Here is a 24,643-nt window from a genome sequence, read left to right as displayed (position 1 = left end):
TATAATTTTGAGTCCAGCTAATAAGTATTGGACTACGCTGATATTACTTGAATAACCCGAAAGTGTAGGCCAGTTGGTAACAGCCTAATCTATACTATTAAAGCAGAATCCCTACTAGAATTCTGCTCATAGCTTTTGAAGTTATTTACAAGAGAGTGCCATTACCTAATTTGGATTTTTTTAAATTAATTCATTTGCTATATTTATAACCTATCATTTTAAAAAAGTTATTGATCCATAATTAATTCACTTGCCATATTTATAACTAATAATATTTGTAACCAAAATATGTATAACCAATCCCGCACTATATTTATAACTGACCATATTTATTACTCCCTCTGTTTTTATTTGTAAATAGTTTTAATTAAAAGTGTGAATATTAAGAAAAATTTTACTTTTGAAAAAAATAGCATTTAATACATAAATTCAACCAATAATAAAAAAGTATGAATTATTTGATTGGTCATACAACATGTAATAAATGTAAAAGGTGTTTTGGATTATGTAAACATCCTACATTGTGAAACAAACATTTTTTGCGAAAACTACTTACATATCAAAACAGAGGGAGTATATAAGATCTTTATTTAAAAAGAAATAAATCCCGCGCTTTCAAAGCGCGGGTCAAAATCTAGTTAATGACTTTAAAGAAAAATCTACAAATATTGATCCACATACGGCCCTCGCTAGTTTCCATTTATGGTTTATTGTATGGTGTGAAATGGGTGATGAGCTGAGATGTTTAGGGTAAGTTGTAGCCTATTACGACAAACTATCGAAGCCTGTATCATACCGGTCCACCAAAGACTACTAATTTTCTATAACTTGTCGTTTTTAACAGGGTTTCAGATGAGAAGTTTCTGCTAAGTTAAATCTCATAATATCATTGTCAGAAGAGTAACTATGTGATGGTAGGGTATAACTACCCCCATCAAAGCCCCAGTTTAAAACAGTTGAGTCTATTTTCCATACAAAAGTTTGTCTTTTTCTTTGCAACATTATATTGACATCATGTGATGCTACATAATCTAGGGTCCCAATACTTTATACCCACAAAAGCTCAAATTATACTGGTTGCTAGATAGTAATAATATATATTTAATGATGGGACAATGCGATGATATGTGGAGACTATAAATGAAGCGATGATCAAATATTTCACTTAAACTAGATTTTTTATTCGCGTTAAACGCAAATCTGCTTTAATAATTTAATTTAATTTTGCAATATTTTTTAAGAAAAAGATAAATTTCGTAAAAAATATTTTTATTAATATTATTAAAATATTATTTGATTTCTTATTTACATTATTTTTATAAATTTGTTATTTTTGAACATAGCTATTTATTTGTTTGTATTATAAAAGTAAAATTACTGTTACTAAAGTATTTATAGTTTCTTATAAGTACATAATTTTAATATCACATAGATTTCTCAGTACATGTACACTACTATACTATGCTATACACTATTATGAATACTTTATTAATAATTAGTTTTATTTTTTAATAATATTAAGATAATATAATAGAAAATTGTTTTATATACATTTTTCTATGAAATTTATTTAAAGTGCGCTTTATTATTTTTCATAGTTAAGTTTTTATACAATTTTACCATTTAAATAACTAATATTTAGATATCACTTTGTTTGTATACGTAAATGTGTAAATGTATTTATAAACATGTGTATATTGTTTCTTAATAAAAAAAATTAAAAGCGTCATATAGATTGTTCCATGCTTATTAACTAATACACCACTGTTATAAATATTTTATTATAATTTTATATGTATTTCTATTTGAATGACATAAAAGATTAATCCTTATGCAATATATCTAACTTTTTTGTATTTACCAAATTTTTAGAATGAATATATTATTATATACTTATTTTATGCATATTTGTATTTAAAATACTCTTATTTAATTCTTTTAAATGCATATCTAATAGTTTTATATGTATATTTAGGTCTAAATCATAATAAATATTTTGATGAAATTTAAATAATAGTAACTATCTGTTTGTTAGATATAAGAAAGGGAGAATATATATATATATAAAATTTATGCTAATATTAAGAAATATTTTATTTATTAAAATAAAAAATAAAAATCTAAAAAATTAAATATATCTCCTACTTGATATAGTTACAATATAAATTAATGGTGGGATTATGATGTTTTAGCGGTTCACAAAATGTTTTCCCCGATTGAGAAGTTAATTTTCTCGGAAAAGGGTACCATGTACTTCGATTTATTATTATTAGTGACCTAATTTAAAAAAAAATATTTTAGATAATAAAAAAATTTAGGTATGTTTCATAAAAACATGTTTGGTTAGTTAAATGAATATTTGGATTATGACTTTTTAAAAACAATTGTCTCAAAATTTATTAAAATCTAATTGTTGATGAGTAAATAACTATATTAATTTATTTAATTGATAAATGACAATTCAAAAGCAGATAAACAAACTGTTTAATCAACAATATGTGTATTAATTGTGGATTATTCTTACCACATTTTATTTTTAATAGAACTTTGTAAGCTTATTATAAGCCAAAACTGAATTGGCCCGGTAAAAAAGAAACGAAAATTGACCAATGTTTTTAAGAACCTTTTATAATCTATTATAAAATTAGATGATTTTGTAGCCAACACCAATATAAAAATACTAAAATTTTATTTTTTACTTATTTGATTAGGTTAATTATTTTAATATTAATTATATATTTTATTTTTATGTATATGCTATTTTATGTTTTGACATACTTTATGAATTTTTTAAATAAATTTTAGTGTTATGTTTTAAGATAGTTAGCATATATATCAAGTTAGTTAATTTTAGTTCATATTTTGAAATTAATTTATTGATTTACTTTCGAAATATTAAGATTTATAAAAATATTAAACAATGATACTGATTTGGAATATTTTTCGTATTTTTATTTATATATGAATATTGTTAATAGTATATAGCCCTTATCGTAATATTGGCTCTGGACATAATTTGTTTTTTCTTGTTAAACTCTTTTTATGTTAAGTTTTCAAGAATTTATTATAAATACCAATCTAATTTTTAAGATAATTAATACATTAGTTAATTTATCATTTTTTGTAATTTTGTATTTATTTTTATTTTACTTTCACATACATGATTATTAGAATATTTTTTTATGTTGATTTCTTTTTTAAAATGTTATTTTTGTTCGATAAAATTTTATTTTTAATTTTCAAATATTTAGTTTAAAAATAAAGTTAATTATTTCTGGCAAAAAAATTTAAACTTATTAAATTTTATTTTGAGAGAAATAAAACACTACAAGAAAACATAATCTTAACGAGGGCGGTTTTCCTCGCTAATTCGTCGTAAAAGAGGCTTTACGACGAATTAGCGAGGAAACGCGTTTGCTCGTTACACGTCTGTCGTAACACATATTTCCTCGCTAATTCGTCGTAACTTGGCGAGGAATATATTTCTTCGTAAAGACGAAGTAGGACGATTTCTCGTAAAAACCACGTCAATATTCCACGTAAGGACGTCGCTATAATTCCTCGCAAATACCTCGAAAATAGTTCCTCCTAACCTACACGTAAATACCTTGAAAAAGTTTCCTCGCAAAATACACGTAACAACCACGAAATGATTTCCTCGTAAAATGGTCGTAAACTTTTCCTCGTTATTTCCTCGTAAATGATTCCTCGTAAAATACTCGTTAAATGTTTCTCGTCATTTCCTCGTAAGGTTTCCACGTAAAGAGGTCGTACATTGGATACAAATTTACTTTGTTTTTATTATTTTACAGAATTTAAAAATATAATTAAAAAATAATTAAAATTATTTAATTTAATAATAAATTAAAATTCAAAATAAAAATAAATCAATATGAAAATATTTTATATATAAATAAGTTTTGAATTTATATAATACAACAACCAAAAAAAAAAACTAAGGGTCGTTCATCGCCCGGTAGAATTCATCACTCCTCCTCGTAACATCCGCCTCGTTATGTACGTCGGATGACTCGCCTTGAATGGGATGTTGTTGTCGCATGTTCCTCAACATGGACTCCCATTCCGGATTTGTGGCCGCAATAACGTCCAAGAAGCCCTCGACTCCACCCATACGAGATTTTGTCGCGGTCAACTCGTTACGCAGCTGAGCGGACTCTCTACGCAGCTCCGTGACTTCATCATCCCGTCGCTGACCATAAGACGATGTCGCTCTCGGAACATCGTTGACGGAACCAATACCCAACGTCCGTCCCTTTTTTTTAGGGACAACCTTAAAAACAAAAAATAAATATTGTAAGTAAAAATTTAAAGTTAAATTAAATGAATAATTAAAAATTAACTTTTTTTGAAAATTTATCTCCTCGTAAATCTTATCCACTTCAAGTGTGGATAAGGTGACGGGTAATCCGTCGGTAGACTGCTGGGTCAGCTGAGTCTGGCGGTCTTCAACCCGAACAACTACGTCGTTGTAGATTTGCTCGGACTTGCCATCTACAAATACGCCCCCCTTGTTCTTGTGGGTCCTCTCGTAAAGTTCCATAAGAGACGGGAGATGTCCCGTCTCTTTGGCCTAAAAAACAGTTAAGTAAGTTAGAATAAATTAATATATGTATTAAAAAAATTATTTAATAAAATATTTAATTACCATTTCCAAACGGACACCGGCGTGGGATTTTTGGCCCGTAGTGTGAAGCATCGGCCCGTTCCCGTGCTCATCGACCGTGTTACGGGAGTTAGAGCAAGCCTGGGCGATTCTAATGGAATCAGGAAGGCGCCAATAACGGATGAGGCCATCCCACACATCCGTGGTGAGCTCAGCGGGTTTGCCACGCTCATACTCCTTCACGATCCAGTCACCCTTCCAGTTGGAGACCGTGTCCAACAAGCGAACTTTCGCTTTCGCGTTAAACTTCTTCCTCACCCTCTCAGTGATCCCCAAGGCCCAATTATATTTTTGATGTTGGAAAAAATAAATTAACAATTATTTTTTTAGAAAGTATATGTATAAATCATGAAAAAATTAAAATATATATAATTAATTAATAGAAACTTACAGCGTAAATTTTGAACCACGTCTTTCTGACGTAGTGAGGCGTCTTACTCCAGTTTGGATGTGCCATGGAGAAGTAACCCTTGATCGTGTCGGTTACGTCCGATGCAAGACATCCGTCAACCCCCCACCTGGAAAATACAAATTTAAAATATAAATTATTTTTTAATGTTATAAAAGAAATTTAAACGAATTAAAAAAATTTTAATGCAACATACCACAACGTTCCGTCCGGTCGGTCTGCATCGATGACTGGTAAACTTTCTCTGCCTGGCAGACTGAGAATGTCCTCTACAGTGTACTGCGAGTAAGGAGCACTCGGAGGCACCATCAGATCAGGATGAATATCGGCGAACATCGGAGGTGCCATCGGAGGAGGCACAGGAGGAGGCATCGGAGGAGGCACATGAGGAGCCGATGGTGCACTAGAAGAAGTAGACCCAGAGACTCTCTGAGTGTACTGAGTCTCGGGGACAGTCTCCTGGCCCGAAGAACTGGGAGCGGAAGAAGAGGCCGGGTCTAAACGACTACCCGGCTCACCGAAGATCTCTCTGTAATGGGCAGTAAGTCTTCCTTTTCGAACCTGGGAAAAAAATGAAATTTTTAAAATTAACATCAACAATATATTTCCCAACATTATCCACCTAATCAACACTAAATAACATAAAATCGGCAAACCTATCTAAATTCCCTATACTAACCACCTAACCTATCATAAACTAACCAAATTAGAGAGGAATCAGAGAGGCTTACCATTGCTACGAAATGGAGAGGAAGTAGAGAGGAAGTAGAGAGGAAAGAAAGAGTGAGCGCTCGGGTGTATATATAAGATTACATATCGTCGCAAATTCGTCGTAAGTTTACGACGAAATAGCGAGCAGTTACAAAGGCCCGTGTTTTTCTTTTACGAGGAAATTGCGAGGAATCACAAAGGCCCGTGTTTTTGTTTACGAGGTATTAACGACGATTTTGCTTACGTGGAATTAACGAGACTTGCTTTCCTATAAATATACCCACAACTCTCATTCTCAAACCACACATAAACTCTCAAATCACACACCTATCTGAAATCACATTCCTCAGCAAAATCATATTCAAATTATAAATATTTGAAAAAAATAGGAAAAGGATAAGATATTAGAATTCATGTGGGCGAGACTTACGTATTATAATTGCTGGAAGTCTTGCCACATGTTATTCTGGTATTTTTATCCTTTTCCCTTTTTTCTAGTTTTTACACTACGAGGTATTTACGACGATTTATGCTTACGTGGAATTAACGTGTTTTTATGTTTAAATCTTTTTACGTGGTCTTTACGACGATTTCTGCTTACGTGGTCTTTACGACGATTTCTGGTTACGTGGTCTTTACGACGATTTATGCTTACGTGGTATTTACGATAATTTCATCCTACGTGGAATTAACGAGTGTTATGTTTAAATCCCTAGAATCCGAAACACGAAACCCCATACCCGAAACCCCAAACCCCAACCCCCAAACCCGAAACCCGAAAGCCCAAACCCGAAACCCAAAACCCAAACCCCCATCTTTAATTTTCTACTTCATATATTCCAAACCCCATATTTAATTTTAAGTTTCGTCGTTATTCCTAAACCCCAACCCCCAAACCCGAAACCCGAAAGCCCAAACCCGAAACCCGAAACCCCAACTCCGAAACCCGAAACCCGAAACCCAAAACCTCATACCCGAAACCCAAAACCCCAACCCCCAAACCCGAAACCCGAAAGCCCAAACCCGAAACCCGAAACCCAAACCCCTTCTTTAATTTTCTACTTCATATATTCCAAACCCCATATTTAATTTTAAGTTTCGTCATTATTTTTAACGAGTGTTATGGTTAAATCCCTAGAACCCCAAACCCGAAACACGAAACCCGAAACCCGAAATCCAAAACCCGAAACCCCAAACCCCGAACCCCTAAACCCGAAACCCAAACTCGAAACCCCAAACCCGAAACCCGAAACCCGAAATCCAAAACCCGAAACCCGAAACCCCAAACCCCTAAACCCGAAACCCCAAACTCCGAACCCCTAAACCCCGAACCCCAAACCCCAAACCCAGAACCCCTAAACCCGAAACCCGAAACCAAAAACCCGAAACCCCAAACCCCAAACCCGAAACCCAAACCCGAAACCCCAAACCCCAAACCCCAAACCCCATATTCCTTATTTTCTACTTCATATATTCCAAACCCCATCTTTATTTTTAGGTTTCGTCGTTATTTCCTCGTTGTCTTACGTTGTATTTACGACGATTTCATCCTACATGGTTTTTACGACGAATTCATCGTACGTGGTATTTACGACGATTTTGTCCTACGTGAAATTAACGAGTCCCGCGTTCTTTATTTTTATATTTCCTCGTTATTTCCTCGTTGACCTACGAGTCCTTTACGACGATTTTTTGTTACGTGGAATTAACGAGTGTTATGTTTAAATCCCTTGAATCCGAAACCCCAAACCCCATATTCCTTATTTTCTACTTCATATACTCCAAACCCCATCTTTATTTCCATTCCAAACCACAATTCCCACATTTGCTTATTCATAAAACAAACTCCCGGCATTACCTTATTCATAAAACAAACCCCACATTATCTTATTCATAAAACAAACTCCCTCATCTTATTCATAAAATAAATACATCAATCGGATACATCGACATTCTCGCCATCACTAGAAACATCATCATTTTCATTAAACTCATCTTCAACAGCTTCGTCTGTGGCATCATCGGTAAGATCTTCGTACTCGTGATTATGCGGATCAATGAGAAGGATGTCATCAATTTCTTGTTCAGGTTCCTCAACTTCATTTATCTGTTCTTCTTGCAATGGTGGTTCTTCTCCACTGATGATTCGTCCTCGAGGTGTAACTTTGATCACTGCTAACCAATTTATACCTGAATCTCTCATCCGAGGGTATGGAAGGAAGCTAACTTGGTCTGCTTGTGAAGCTAAGATGAAAGGCTCGAATTTGTTGTACCTTCGTCCACCGTTGACATCAACTACACCGAATTTGTTAGACCGAACACCTCTGTTGACGACGGGGTCGAACCATTCACATTTGAAGAGGACGCATTTCAGCTTCAGTATCCCTGGAAATTCGACTTCAATAATCTCCGTCAAGATCCCGTAGAAATCTGTTTCCCCTTTCACACATATTCCATAGTTACTGGTCGCCCGCTGTCTACCATAGTCATATGTATGAAAAGTATAGCCTCGTGTGAAATACATCTGTGATGTGGTGACCTTTACAAGTGGAGATTGAATTACTTCGTGTAACCACTTAGGATAATCTGCATCGTCGTCGTCATAATCAACCTGCAAAAATAAAGAGAATGTTAATGAAATACAGATAATGTATGAAAAAAATGTTTTAGTTAATATCTGATTCCCCAACCACTTAATGAAGTGTTGATCTTTCCTTTTGTCTACGTCACTTGTGGATATACCAGGAAATGTTTCTTCGACTTGAGAAACAAATAGGCTGTAAAATCACATTTTATAGGAATGAATCTCTCGCAATTATACAATTAATTATACTTATATGTGTTTCGAAGTGTCAATATATGTTACCTTTCAAAATAACGCATCAATGGATCTTCGCAATTGAGTGGAATATAGGTGTGTGCACTATGAGCGTCTTCTTCACTCGACCACCAAACCTCTTTAGACTTCCTACCGAGTCGCCCAATCTGGAAAAAGATGTCTGGAACACCAGCAACTGCATATGTTGGCGCAACACCACCATCATCATATCTTCTTGGAGCTCTTCTCCGTGTACGTACTTTTGACGCAAAGTAGTACGATGTGAAGTGAGAAACTTCTTCCGTCAAACTTCCAGCAATTATAGAACCTTCAACTTTGGCGAGGTTCTTTGCTTTTCCCTTCAAATATTTCATGGCTCGCTCATACTGATACATCCATCCGTAATGTACAGGTCCACGAAGCAATGCCTCATATGGGAGGTGGACAGCTAGATGCTCCATGACGTCAAAAAATCTGGGAGGAAATATCTTCTCCAAGTTGCGCAATAAGATGGGAATGTTCTCCTGAAGCTGTTCCACAACTTCTTCTTTAAGAGTGCGTGTGCTCAGATCCCTGAAAAATGCTCCAATGCCTTTTATATTCAAAAAAAAATTAAACACATTGTTAGTCATATATTATTTTGTAAATTATTGTGATATAATACACTACGTACCTGCAAGTAATGTACGTTTGTTGGAAGTAGCTCCGCAAATGCAAAGGGCAGTAGTCGTTGCATAAATACATGACAATCATGACTCTTCATCCCGGAGAACTTTTGACCCTTTTCAACACATCTAGAGAGATTCGAAACATACCCATCGGGGAACTTCACTTCTGATGCCACCCAGTTGAACAACACCGACTTTTTTTCTGAAGATAATCTGAATATCGGAACGGGAACTTGTCCATTGCTTTTAATATGTAACTCGCTTCTTGAGCAAATATCCGGCAAGTCCAACCTCGATTTTATGTTGTCTTTTGTCTTCCCTGGGACATTCAATATTGTATTCATGATGTTCTCAAAGAAATTCTTCTCTATATGCATCACATCGAGGTTGTGGCGCAGAAGAAAATCCTTCCAATATGGCAACTCCCAAAATATACTCTTCTTGTGCCAGTTGTGATGAACACCGTAAGAATCTGGCATATTACGAGGGACATGCCAATTACCACCCCAACGAACTGTTTCGTTAGCTCCGTAGTAGTCGATTTGCGCTTCAATTTGTTCTCCAGTTAGATATGGAGGAGGAGTGTCTCTCACAACCCTTTTGTGCCTAAACAAATTCTTGTTTCTTCGGTAAGGATGGCCAATGGGAAGAAATCGACGGTGACAATCAAACCAACTTGTCTTCCTACCATTCTTCAGTTGAAACGCATCTGTCGTTCCATTACAATATGGACAAGCTAATCTCCCATGTGTAGTCCATCCAGACAACATCCCATAGGCAGGAAAATCACTTATGGTCCACAAAAGCATCGCTCGCATCGTAAAATTCGTCTTCGTTGAACAGTCATACGTCCTCACCCCTGTTGACCACAAATCCTTCAACTCTTTTATCAGTGGTTGTAGGAAAACATCCAGGGACTTTTTGGATGGTTCGGACCAGGTATTAATATGGTCAAGAATAGTAACTCCCGTTGCATGCACATCTCCGGTGGCAGGTTGTATGGAGTAAGAAAGACTGGCCACAATGAATATTGTCTCCCTGACATTCCGAACGGACTAAATCCATCTGTGCATAATCCGAGATACACATTCCGGATATTGCTAGCGAAATCTGGATGTACTTTGTTGAAATGTTTCCAGGCTCTTGCATCTGATGGATGAGTCATCTCACCATCCGTCTGAGTATGCTCGGCATGCCATCTCATCTTTCCAGCAGTCTGCTCTGATTGATACAATCTTTTCAATCTGTCTGTAATTGGTAGGTACCACATCCTTTGGTACGGTACCCTATTACGTCCCCGTCCTTGCGGCTTGAATCGTGGCTTCTTGCAGAATCGACATTCTTCTAGCTTCTCATCATCTCCCCAATAGATCATGCAGTTGTCGATGCAAACATCTATCATCTCCGAAGGCAACCCAAGACTATAAACCAGTTTCTGAATCTCATAATAAGAATCAGCAGACACATTGTCTTCCGGCAAATACTCTTTAAACAAGTCCGCCTATTCGTTCATGCAACTTTCAGGTAGATTGTGATCAGTTTTAATATTCATCATTCTAGCAGCTAACGACAATTTAGAGAGACCTTCTCTACAACCACTGTAAAGTGGTTGATTCGCCGCGTTTAACATTTCGTAAAACTTTTTTGCATCTATATTAGGTTCTTCATCTTCATCATGAGCTACGAATGCATCAGCTACCATATCATGAACCCTATCATAATCTATCATCTCCTCCTGATGGTAACTATGTTCATTATGCAAATGACGATCAACCGGTTCTTTTTCCTGAAAATTGCTATTACTACTACTAGCTTCGTTCTGAACATAATTAAAACCTTCTCCATGTTGAAACCAGATATAGTAATTTGGCGTGAAACCTCTATTTATTAAATGCTTCCAAACATTTTCACGGTTTGCCAGTTTCGAATTGTTGCATTTCCGACAAGGACAGAACATCTTACCACTTTCTTGGGCGAGCGGTGTTGAATCTGCTTGATGCATAAATGTCTCCAGACCCGCAAGGTATTCTTTCGTCACTCTCCCGTTAGCATCTCTATGCATATACATCCACTTCCGCAACTCGTAAATAGTCCCGGAGCCAGCCATTTTTTTTCTTTCACGTTTTTTGTTGTTGGTGTGTTTAAAATGATGTTCAAACATCCATATTTATAGGAAAATTCGAATCTGGTAGTTGTAATTTTGCTATGAATTTACGACGAAAATTAATTAGGTGGGCAAAAAAAACGTGTAACACCTATGAAGTTGGTGGATTCAAAAATTTCCTCGCTAAATACACGTAAACTATTCCCTCGTAAATACCACGCAAAGTTTACGTCGTATTTACGAGGAAATAGTTTTTCCTCGTAAAATACTCGTAAAATTACATCCACTTTACGACGAAACAGTTTTGTCGTTATATTACGAGGAAATAACGATGACTTTAGTTTTTCACGTAAATTCGTCGTAAACTCGACGCAAATTTACGAGGATTGTTTTTCCTCGTTAATTTTCGTCGTTAAGCATGTGTTTTCTTGTAGTGAAATATCTGAAATTTTATATTTAAAAATATCAAATTAACATTTTGAGAATACATATTATTAATAATAATTTTAGCTTCTATTTGACCACTTTAAATAACATATAGCCTCAATTTTAAAATCATATGTGCTTTAGATTCATATTTTCTTTATTATTTCAAATTCTTTTATTTTTTAATATTATATTTTGTACGTAAAATTTATGTTATTCTTCCAAATATTTAGTTTATATATCAATATGATTCCTTTAATGATTTTGGTTTTTTCTAAATTTTACATTGATTATGAAAGAAACAATTTTTGAAAGTTCTATAAGTAATATATAAAATGGTGATTAACATATTTTTCTTGGTGCTTCAAGATAATATACGGATATTCTCAATAATTTACGGCATCAAATTATATATAGTATATGTTATTTTTGAATATCTTCAGTTATTTCTGTTTTTAAAGCATATAGTTCATATCATATTAAATGTTACATACATAATTATATTTTTAGTAATAATATGCGATCAATATCAATTCCTATAAGGTACGTGAACAATCTCTTATTATATTAAGTTTTCAATAATTAGCTACAAATATCAATCTAACTTTAAAGATAAGTTTTACAAATTTTAATTTATCTTTTTATAGTTTTGTGCTGATTTTTATTTATTTTTACATACGTGATTATTTATAAATATGTTTTTTAAAACTTTGTTTCTTTTTGAATATTTTTATTTTTGTTAATTTTTTGTTTAATTTCAAATATATAATTATTTTATATATCAAGTTAATTATCTTTAATAATATTTTTATTTACTTTATCAAATTAAGATGCTGACTTTTATATTATTATAATGATATTTTTAAATTCTATGTGAACACTTAAATAATATATATCCTCAATTTTGAAATCATATGTTATTTAGATTCATACGTAATGAAAAAGTGATTTAGATTTACATTGTCTTTATTATTTGAAATCCTTATATTTTTAAGATTATTTTGTTACTTAATTTTATGTTGATCTTCCAAACATTTATTTCTTATAATAAACTGATTCTTTTAGTTATTTGGCAATTTTGCTTACAAAATTTATTATTGATATTTTTTTGAAAGAAATAGCTTCCATTTTGAAATCATATTTTGTTAGATTCATATGTAATGAAAAGTGCTTTAGATTCATATTTTTTTATTATTTTAAAATCTTGTATTCTTTAAGATTTTTTTTGTTAGTTGATTTTATGTTGGTCTTTCCAAGGTTTACTTTATATATCAAATTGATTCCTTTAATAATTTTGCATTTTCACTAAATTGAATAGTAGTTTCCTTTTTATTTTGAAATAAATATTTTTTGAAAATCTTGAAATTTTTTAAAAAAATACGGTTACCGAGCCAAGGCAAAGTGGTTTGCAGATTTCATATGGTTACCGAGCCAAGGCAAAGTGGTGTATAGAATGGACGATAGAGTTCCCTTCAACACTTCTGGCGATGGCTTGTTCGATTTTTTCCCATTCCGTCCGCAACTCTCCACAGCCTTAGCCGTCAACAGATTAGTAGGTTGATTCTTTATTGTTCAAGATATCTAACATTATTATATATCTTTTGCACATTTATAATGTTTCTTCTATATATTTGCTTTCATTGTATGCAGAGGAGAGTGAAGAGGCATCTGCAGATGCAAACAGGAGGTGTGTTAGAACAGAGGAAACATCTTCATTTTTGTTTTCAATCTCATATGGTGTGACTAACAATGGTAATTTATTGACTTTCTTATACATCTAAGATTCTTTGCATACAAATTGACTAGATTTTTATCAATTTTTTTTTTTTTAGAACAAATTGACTAAACTTTTATCAATATTTCACTTATAATTTCTACCACAGGCTTTATATTTACAGGCTATCCGGTTATAGGAAGCCAAGACCGTATGATGTCGTCCGGTTCGTGTCTAGACAGCATTCAGGATGGATTGATCACGGCTTGTCCGTGGGACCCACGCATAAACGGAGAGTTTTTTCTTCAAACAACGTTAAGTATTCCTCTCACACATGTCAAAGATTTCATCAACGACATCAAAGCACTTGTGAAGATCGAACCAAAATCTCTCTGCGTCCTTGAAGGCAGCAACGGTATTTTAATGCGCTATGTCACATCCTCCCCTGCTTTTCTCGGGAAAGAGAAGAAAGCTTTAGACTTTGACCTAACTTACTACCGAAGCAAAGATGATCCCTTGACACCGCGCGCGTCTCTATGAGGACTATGTCGAAGAGATCGAGCAAATAGCCATAGTATTAAAATACGAGGCGTTACCACATTGGGGGAAGAATAGGAATATAGCATTTGATGGTGTCATTAGAAAATATAAAAACGCAAATGCGTTTTTGAAAGTAAAGGAGAGGTTGGATCCGTTGGGGTTGTTTTCTACAGAGTGGACCGATCAGATTCTAGGGTTAAAAGGAAACGTAACGATAGTGAAACAAGGATGTGCTTTGGAAGGGTTGTGTATTTGTTCGGAGGATTCTCATTGTGCTCCCAACAAAGGTTATATGTGTCAGCCAGGTAAAGTCTATAGAGAAGCGAGGGTTTGTACTCGAGTAAGCGCTTGAAACTGATTATTTCCAAACTACTAAAAAACTTTGTGGTGAATTTCACCACCTCAGATTACCCCTGCGATGCATGAAGGTCGATAGTACGTTTTGAGCATGTTGAGTTTTTGCTTTTTTTAGCATGTTGATTTGTTGATCATTGATACCAAATACCAACAATATATATCAAGTATGGTATTGTATATTATACCAATAATATATATTACATATTGCGTGTGACCTGTTATTTTAAAAAAGGCCTACTATAATGGGCCTACTACTTTAGGAAAAACCCAATAAGCCATTATGACGACCGAAAAATGTTATACTGATCAAACTTTCCAACGTGAGTACGTGACAACTGACAAAATGACTTGAGTGTTTACAAGAAGCTCGCTCGTACGTGTGTAGAGTAGAGTAGAGTTGGTGAGGTTTAGACTTTAAGTTGAGACTTTCAACTTCATTCTGTTTAGGTGAATAACCGATCGAACGGCTAGATTCAATCAGAAACCATGAAGACGCGCGCGATCCTAAAGCACTACACTTTGTGTTGATGACAAGTAATTGTAGTTGTCTTGGTTCCTTGAAGCTTCTTTCTTCCATTTTGATTTGTTCTGAAATCCAGTAATACGAATTTAGCCCTGTTAGGTAAAGAATCGCAGTGTCAGCGTCAAGCGTTCAAAATAATGCCTAATTGTAAGTTTTTTGAGGCTTAAGGATATGGAGAATAAATGGCAGCGACATCCGCGTTTGACCACGAAGGCAATTCCGATGAACACTGTTTTTTTCAGTGTCACTAACATCGCCGGCAACACTCCGTAAAATAATTCGCAGCGACACAAACTTAAAAAACGATGGCGTTAACTACAATATTTCCTTCGTGTTTTTTTAACCGCTGACGCTGCCGCATGCGTCAAGAAAAAGAACAGGCATGTTATGACGAGAAAAATTTCTTACAACATTTTCGAGGTCAGTTCATACTTTAAAAGTTGCAAGTGTGGGTTCCATTATGCTCATAATTCTTTTTTTTTGTAAACTAAATTATTATGCTCATAATTCGCGACCTTATAATTTATGGGGTTGTTCAAAACTTTTTACTGTAAAACAACAACTTGGAGATTTAATGGAGAGAAAATTTGGAAGCTGAAGCAACTTCGTTCTAACATTAAGTTTTTAAGTTCAATTTGATATAATATTATTGATGATAACAACTTTAGAGCATTTTTAAGTCAATCATGCATAAGAATCTGCGAGTTAGAATCTGATTGGCTCGCGACAAACATACAAACATATATCAAACCCTTGTTTCTGAAAAGAACATACAAACAAATTAGTTTTTGGCTGTGTTCTGAAGATCGAAGCAAGTGATCTTTGATCTGAGAATTGAGTAGAACATTTGTAGCTTGTGTATGTTTGATTGTAATAATTAAATTGATTCTGTGAGCAATGCAAATTAGGGTTCCAGTGGAGCCTTGTCACCGTTATCTATTTTCTTTATCCCCCCTAGCTATTTACTTTTCAAGAAAGCAAAAATTCTTTTTTACAGCTGAATCAGAAGCATGCCTACAGTGTATTATAAAGGCACTCGTCTCAGATCCCTGATTAATATAATTTTTTTAGGGCCCCAAAATTTAAAATAATTTCTATTCTAGTAGTTTATATTTATTTTTAAAAAATCTTTTCCATTAGAATGGACTAACTCACCTTCTGATTTCATGTTTTTTTTTCTATATACCATAATATAGCATATTTAAGTAATAAGTTTATTTTTTTACTTTGTTAAACTTGTGTATTGTAAAGGTGACATTAAAAAATAGTTTTTATTATAGTTGTAAATAAGTTTATTTTAAAATTTGCCTTAGGCTCCTAAACTCTATGCACGGCACTGAGCTGAATGATTTGATTAGTTTTTAAAATTATTAGTATTTGGAAGAAGCTATCTAATCTACTTGAAAGAATGTGTTAGTTGTTAATCTCTCATGATTTTGTCAATTCAAAAGATTCATAAGTTATTTTCTCAAACAATTATCAGAAGAAAAAACTTTCTCAAGACTTCAATGTATCTATTAGAGATGTCTTTTGAACATTTTATTAATAAAGAGTTTTAGACCTTTTTTAAGGATTATTCTGAAATTATATACTATACTAACATTATTATACTGTTACTCAAAAGAGTGAAACATTGCAAGTAAAAACGCTCCAAGTTGATAATGAATTTAAGGTAAAAGACAACAATTTAATAGCCTTCCTACAAACTTCTGACTTCTTAATAACTTGTTGTGAATCTATCGTTTCAGTTTTGAATGTCTCGAACTTAGGATAACAAATAGGCAAAATTCATTCAGGTTCAACCAATTTTACAAAACATTCATATCATTTTTTGAATAATGAATATAAACACAATTATATGAAAATTGTAAATTATAAAATTGTAGATATATTTTTACCATAAATTGTGAATGATACTACAATTTTTCAGTTACAAAAAAACTACAATTTTGTAAAGCGTTTGTTATAGTCTTTAAATATTTAAAGCATGCGTATAAATATTTAACACATATCTATGTGTGTATGTCTGTATATATAAAGAAAACTCGATTCTGATCCGCACGCCTGTGTGGGTGTTTTTTTAACTTTTATATAGTTCATAAAATTATTCTTCCATGTTTGATCGTATATATTTTTCTTACGTGTTTGATCGTATATATTTTTCTTAAGACTAACCAATATAGACCCATTATGTATAATATGATTTTATATTTTATATGCAATAATTTTATTAATTGTTTTAAACAGTCGAATTATTTTATTCAATTGTATATACATATATATATATATACATAAATATAGACGTGTATATATATATATATATATATATATATATCACGATGGTTTAGCAATGAAACATAGATATATAACAATAAAGGTGAATTAACTAAAAGAAATAATTTGTTTGTTTATATATATTTATAATATTTCATTATTTATTTGTAGCAACATTTGTAGTTCTTAATAAGATATATAAATAGGTATAATGATATTTTTATTATAAACTTTTACACATTTTTTACCAAAAACTGATTTGGTTAGTTGCAATTATATTTTTAGATTTGTAACATTAAAAAGACTTATGTTGGGTTTGTGGTATGATAGAAGGAATATTCTATATATTGATGGCTCGTGTGAAGATTTTTCTTAAAAAAATCTAAAACTGAAAATTATTGAAAACGTGTTTTGCAAGAACTTGGAAGGAATATACCTCTTAAGCTTAGATATTAAGATTTGTCACAATAATGACCTTAGATTATGAGGTGGTTTAAAGCATATAATAATTGTTATGTCAGTCTCCTTATCACGATACCAGCCGAATAAATAGGTACATCGTAAAGGGAATGGAATATTTTTGAAATATTAATCATTTATTTTCTATCTATGAGACTATCGTAGGTTGCTCAAAAAAAAAGACTTTATCGTAGATGTCCACTGAGTTGGGCTTGGTAAAAAACATGAAAAGGTCTGGGAATTGTTTAGTAAATAAATACTTTGTAATGTCAATGGCAGAAGATGTAATTATAATTGTAAAGTAAGGGTTAATTCTCAAATGTACTTAAATTTTAATAGATTAGATAAGAAACAGAAAGTCATTAAATAAAAAGAAAGAAAAAAGGGACAGAAACGTACCCAAAAGTGTTGTCAAAAAAAAAACGTACCCAAAAGAAGTAAGAGAGAAGAGAATTTATAAGTTTGTGACCCACAAGACCTTTCCATTTTCATGCACTCCTTTTTTATTTTAATTCATTTCTTCTCATCATTTTATGTCTATTTTCTTCTTATTTGATTTAATTCAATTTGATTTCACTTAATTTAGTTCTCCTGTTCTCATAAGAAAATAAAATCAAAAGATCCGATTTTTTTTCATTGTCTTTTTTTCATTGTCTATTCCATTGTCTCTCAAAAAATACTATAGTCTCTTGTACAAGACACTTTCACACTGTATCTTTTAATTTTCTCCATTTTTTTGTTTTTTTGTTTATTTTAATTGGTGAGAGATTCCTTAGGGCATCTCCAATGAAACTCTATAATCTCCTCTATAATTTATTAGTTATTTTTGGTTTATTTTCAATCTAAGAAAGAGAATTATTGATAAGAAATTGATAATACAACTACTGAGTAATTTCAAATTAAATCATACTTTAAATAGCTAGTGTGTTCCATTGTGACTCATATCTTTCCTATAACCCACTGTTTTTGGGTTTTGTTCATAATATTTTTCTATAAAACCACAATGTATAGTTTTAAAGTTGATGAGAAGTTACTTTAGTTGTCTTGGTTCCTTGAAGCTTATTTCTACCATTTTGGTTTGTTCTTAAATCCAGTAATACGAATTTATGACGAGAAAAAACTCTACAACTTTGCAATTTTTTTGGTGAAATACAACTTTACAACATTTTCAAAGTCAGTTCATACTTTAAAAGTTGCAAGTGGGTTCCGTTATGATTCATACATCATAACCTTATTTCTGGGGGTTGTTCATAAGTTTTTACTGTAAAACGACAACTTGGAGTTTTAAAGGAGAGAAAAATTTTGAAGGGAATGAGAGCTACTTAGTTGTCTTTCTTGAAATTTCGTTCACATTTTAGTTTTAGGTTCAGTGTGATATGCTATTATTGATGATAACAACTTTAGAGCATTTTTAAGTCAATCATGCATCTAAATCTGCGAGTTAGAATCTGATTGGCTCGACTAACATACAAACATATAGAGCAAACCCTTGTTTTCAAAAAAGAACACGCAAACAAACATATAGTTTATCGTAGCAAGTGATTTGTGATATGAGAATTGAGTAGAATATTGTAGCTTGTGTAGATCGCGTGACAATGAAAAAGATGTTTGATTGCAATAAATTGATAGACTGTGAGCTATGAAAATTAGGGTTTCAGTGGAGCTTTGTCACCGTTGGCTATTTTTTCAAGAACGTAAATATTCTTCTTCTTATTACGGCGAATGATTTGTAACATTTAAAAGAATTATTTTTTGAAAGAAACTAGCTAGTTAACCTACTTGATCTGTTAGTTTGTAATTACTCATGATATTACCCTGTTCGTTAAACAAACGCTGCGGCAGCGTCTACATATCAAAATTTAGAAGGAAAAAGGAGTATCCAAAGAGAAAGAGAGATGAACAGTTGAAGTCGCGTCTCTGTTTTCAGTTGCAGAGAGAAGAGAGAAATGAGGAACAATGGTCGCCACTTTTTTTGGCGTCAGCGGTAGCACCGGAAAGCTTCATTTTTTCCTGACGCAGCGTTTCAGTTTTTCATTTTATTTAATCAACGTGAAGAAACTTATGAAGAAATCTAAGACGCCAATGACGAACGCTGCGTTCGTTAAACAAACAGGTAATTGTTAAATGTTAACTCGAAAGATTCATAAGTTATTTTCTCAAGCAATTAACAAAAGGAAACGGTTTTCTCAAGACTTCAATGTATCAAATAGAGATATGTTTACGACTTTTTCTTTCGAATTCGTCTGAGATTATATACTACTAACATTATGTTGTTACTTAAAAGAGTGAAACACTGCAAGTAAAAACGTTGCAAGTTGATGATAAATTTAAGGTAAAAGACAACAATTTAATAGCTTCCTAAGAACTTCTGACTTTTAAGTACTCAACAATTTGTTATGAATCTAGACATTTCAGGTTAGAAGTCTCCAACTTAGGATAACAATTAGCCAAAATTTCATTCAGTTTCAACCACTTTAATTCAATTTTTGAATAATGAATATAAAGTTAATTTGTGTTGTGTTTCAAAAAGAATATACAGTTAATTATATGAAAGTGTTTAAATTATAAATTGTAGATGTATTTATGATAAATTGTGAATGAAATACTACAACTTTGTAAAGCCGCTAAAGCGTTTGTAAATAGTCTTTTAATAGTTAAAAGCATGTGTAGAAATATACGTTATAAACTTATAATAAAACGTGTATAGATAGATGTGTACACATATCTACGTGGGTAAATGTCTGTATATATAAAGAGAGAAGAAAAAAGCAGAGAGCCATATTTAAAAAGAAAAAAAGGGATAGAAACGTACCGATAGAAGCAAGAGAGATCTATCCTATACTAAAAGCAATATATGGAGTGTTTTTAACATGTCCACGTAGGCAAATTTATTTGGCCAATCAAAACATTTTAATAATCCACGTAGATCTGTTCAGTAAACTGTTGATTTTGTATGGGCTCTAATATGTTCCGATGGGCTTCATTGGTTAGCAATGGACTGAGCTATCCGGTTCAATTAAAAAAAACATGTAACCGCAGCGTTCATCGCTTTCCTTCCTCCACAAATAAACTCGCCGTCTCCGTTAATTCTTAATCTTCAGAGTTTCTCTTCTCATCTCTTCATATTCCCTGAAGTTCAATGTATTCTTAAAATTTGGCAATTCTAGCACCGCTCCCGTAGTCCTCTAACAGGAAGCTGACAACTTCACTGACGAACCACCAGAGCGATGGCGCTCACCTGGGGATCTACCACACCAGAGATCCAACCGAACCGCAACGAGAGAGAAAGGTACCACCTTGACGACGACGGACGCTTCCTCCTCCATCTTGATGATCAGGTACCGGGTGGGGAGACGAGATGAGCTCCGACGAGGCTGCCGGAAGACGCAGCGCCTCCACCCACGGAGAACACGAAGCTTGAAGGTGATTTGTTCTGGGTTTAGTTTTGCTGATTTGAGTCGAGTTTGGGTTGTGGATGAAGAAGTGTAAGAGAGTAGTTATTGTGGTGTTGATGATGATTGTTTGGAGATGTTCATGCCGTTTATTAGTGAAAGATTGAGTAAAGAGGTTGGTTCTGACTCTTGCACCGTTGTTTAATTTGCTGGAATCGTAGCTTCTCAGCTTCTTTAGCTTGATATTTGATTCGGAGTTAGGAAGAGATCTGCGAGAATCTGTGCTTCAGAAGATCTTTGGGTTCCACAGTTGCTACTTCTTTGGTGAGTCTCTTTTCTATGGAGAGTTCTTTGTAGTCTTCAATTTACAGGGAATACAGATGATTGAGTATATTCTGATGTTTTCTTGATTTTGACTTCACAGATGGCATTATAAAGATGCTTCTGGTGGAGCCATATCTGCATTTGACTCCACTATTGGTACGTTCTTTAGCTAAACATTGTTTCTACTCTACAGGTGACATGAGAATTTCAAATTTAATGTTTTTCATTTATAAAATGTTGTGGAGTTATTTTTGTTGAATCATATTTGTATATGGAAGGGCTGTTGTAGCTTTACTGAATCATACTGACGCTCTTAAAAATCTTTCAGGGTTCAGAAGACGAAACTGCTTTAACTGAAACCATAACAGAAGCTATGACTGAATTGGCGGAGAGGCTATGAAGTGGAAAATCCGAAAGAAGTTTGCAGTTAAAGAACATTGCTATCAACTGGTAGTTTCTTTTTGGCAAGGCCTCCCTTAGGTATGCATATAGTTATTGGCTACTAAAAGTTAGTTGCTTTCGGTTACTTAATTGTTTTTGCTTGATATTTCCAAACGATCACACATGAAAACTGAAGATCAAGAGGAAACCTGCAGATACATGAACATGTTCTCCAATTCACGTACACCCTATCACTTGGTCAACTGGGTGATCAGTCAAGGTGAAGTGATCAGAGATGTGGACGCACCGCTAAACTCTACGCCTGCATCCTTCATCGGTAAATTTCTTTTACGTAATGTTGTGGACTGTTTTTCTCGAATCATTTGTTCATAGAACATTCCCATCTTTTATTTTGGAGCTTTTATGTCTCTCTTGACTAATCTATTATGCAAAATCTAATCTCCAGAGTGGTGTGTATCGCTTGAAGAACAAGGACTAAAGGTTTTGACTGTGACCATTCCAACATTGACACAACAAGTTTGAAGAGAAGTCCAGATTGCAACCTTTTGTATTCTCGGATCGTTTTGTGAATGGGACTAAGGTTGGAGTTTCAGACATGAAGCTATGAGTGCTGAACCACCCACCACTTGAAAATAGGCTTAGCATGAAACCCTGGAAATGTAAGGATGCTGCAGAAGTAGTAATTGTTGTCCAGAGATTCTAACATGTCACTTCGTAACATTTTTAGGATCTACTACTTTTTTTTGATCAAGTAGGATCTACTACTTAACCAAGAAAATAACTACTATTGTGGATCTTTGTATTGTAAAGCAGACTCTTAAAGTCTTTTAGAGATCAGTGGTGTTCTTTGAAAGGTCTTCAGCATGGAAAGTTTTAACATATTTTAAGTCTTCTGTGATTTACAAAGAACTTTTTTTCGACCAATTTTTTTTTGCCAAATGTAATTTACAAAGAACTTACGAGTAAATCTTTCCACGTTTAAAAAATAAAAGAAAAGAATATACTGTCCCAAGAATGTTACAGAGTTGTGTTGTTGGATTCAGTTCGAAGAGTACTAATGTTTTAAATTTTATTTTCTTTTAAATTTTACATTTGAAAAAAATTATTATTATTTTGATATTAAGTTATATGATTAGAACAAAAATGTCCAGTTTCTCTGACAAGAAATACTGATTGAATTTTTTTTTTTTGAAGAATCAGATTGCATTCAAGGGGCAAAAAAAATCAAACAATACCCCAATTACAAGTGAGGGCAGAGATGAGTGAATTCCAGGAAGCAAACAATACTTCTTTTTTTTTTTGTCAAAATTGGTGGAGAAGCATGACACCACTCTTCTCCACAAATATTTCTTCTCAGGAGTTGTGGGACTGGCGTGACATAAGTATCATTCTCTGTTTACCGCTTTCTGATCTCAATATTTGTAATATTGAACGTCAAGGCGATGAGCCAAATCCCCAGGGTGTTAAGGGCAAAGAGGATGGTCGTAAATGACCCCATGAGTGAAGTAACAAATCTGTGAACCCGTCAACCCAACATGCTTCCATCCCTTTACAATTTCATAAATTTTTATGCATTTCCTTTTTCCTTTGCGATATTACACCTTCTATTTATTTTTTGAAAAATAAACTTTATTCAATGTGAATTGACATTTTTATCCATATTAGATATTTCAATAATTAAAATATACTCCAAACTAAAAATAGTATTATTATTATAATTATTTATGTTTAAGATAAATTTGTATGTTTAGATAAATATATGTTATTTTATCTTTTAAAATTTTAAAATAACAATTATATTATAAAAACAAAAAATCATGATTTTTTCTCTTTTCCAAAACCTCTAGCTATATGCAGCATAATTTTACTAAACGAAAAAAAAACAGAAGTATTTTCAGAATAAAATAGAAGCAGAATTAGAAACTGAAATCTGATTCATGAATTAGCAAATTTCTTAATGAAATGAGAGGAAATAGGAAGAATCTGTGAAACTATAGAATAAAAGTTTTGTTTCAGACATGGAGGATACAAAGAAGGTTACCTTCTTTTTTTTCTCAAAAAATAAATAGTTTAAGATATATTAAAATAATATATTTTGTAGATAAAGATAAATAGTTTAAGATAAACATTTCTTTTTATAAAAAAAAACTGTTTTTCTAAAACCTTACTTTAAATACAAAATAAATTAGGAATTGAGAAATATTCAGATTGGACAATTTAGTAAATTTATATATACATAAGTGTATTTTTCAAAAAAAAACTTACACAATGGTGTAGTTTTCAAATTAAAAATTTACTGTAGTATATTTCTCCAAATTTTCCCATTTAGTTTTTATCATAAACCAAAAAACCAGCATTCAAAATTATTGAATTTAGGTATATTTATATTAAGTTTGAAATTTTATTTTAAGATAGAATAATTTGCTGACTGAACGTTTATAATCCAAACTTATCGCTAAATATTGTTTCATATTTTATACACAAAATTATTTTATGAGAAAAATAGAATATCTAATAAATGGACAGTAAAATTGTTCATAATGAATAATAAAATACAATAAATTATCAATATATACATATATATTAAGTAGGTTTTATCCTTTTTATTAGATCATCAAAACAAGTAATGTACCAAAAATTGAATCATAAGCACATTTCTTAAAAACAACCAAGATTTTAGTTAATTATCTATATATCATTAAACATTGAGTTGGTGATAGTGATACTACTAAGCTACTGCGAAGCATTTTCGTATTTCAAATAATGTGAAAATAACCTTTTTTAAGTGTGAGAAATATTTAGAATAGAGATTTTGGTCTAAGAGAATGTCATACAATT

At 32.7% G+C, this 24,643-nt stretch overlaps 1 long non-coding RNA gene and 1 pseudogene across 3 annotated transcripts; both read left to right on the top strand.

The window, feature by feature from the left end:
* The first annotated feature begins 13,116 nt into the window (after positions 1–13,116).
* On the top strand, positions 13,117–14,479 carry LOC106429154 (annotated as a pseudogene).
* Positions 14,480–20,512: 6,033 nt separating this feature from the next.
* LOC125581522 lies at positions 20,513–22,692 on the top strand. 3 transcript variants are annotated; one of them, XR_007319142.1, is made up of 6 exons: positions 20,513–21,254; positions 21,341–21,403; positions 21,504–21,559; positions 21,732–21,883; positions 21,981–22,121; positions 22,251–22,692. It is a non-coding gene; the product is annotated as an uncharacterized LOC125581522 (long non-coding RNA). The 3 variants fall into 3 exon arrangements; XR_007319143.1 differs by having other exon boundaries at positions 20,514–21,403; positions 22,000–22,121; XR_007319141.1 differs by having other exon boundaries at positions 20,515–21,403.
* Positions 22,693–24,643: the final 1,951 nt, after the last annotated feature.

The sequence above is a fragment of the Brassica napus genome, chromosome C2 (genome assembly GCF_020379485.1).
Source record: "Brassica napus cultivar Da-Ae chromosome C2, Da-Ae, whole genome shotgun sequence".
NCBI lineage: Eukaryota > Viridiplantae > Streptophyta > Magnoliopsida > Brassicales > Brassicaceae > Brassica > Brassica napus.
Note: the sequence above shows the minus strand (reverse complement) of the source record. Positions and strands in the feature narration are given on the sequence as shown.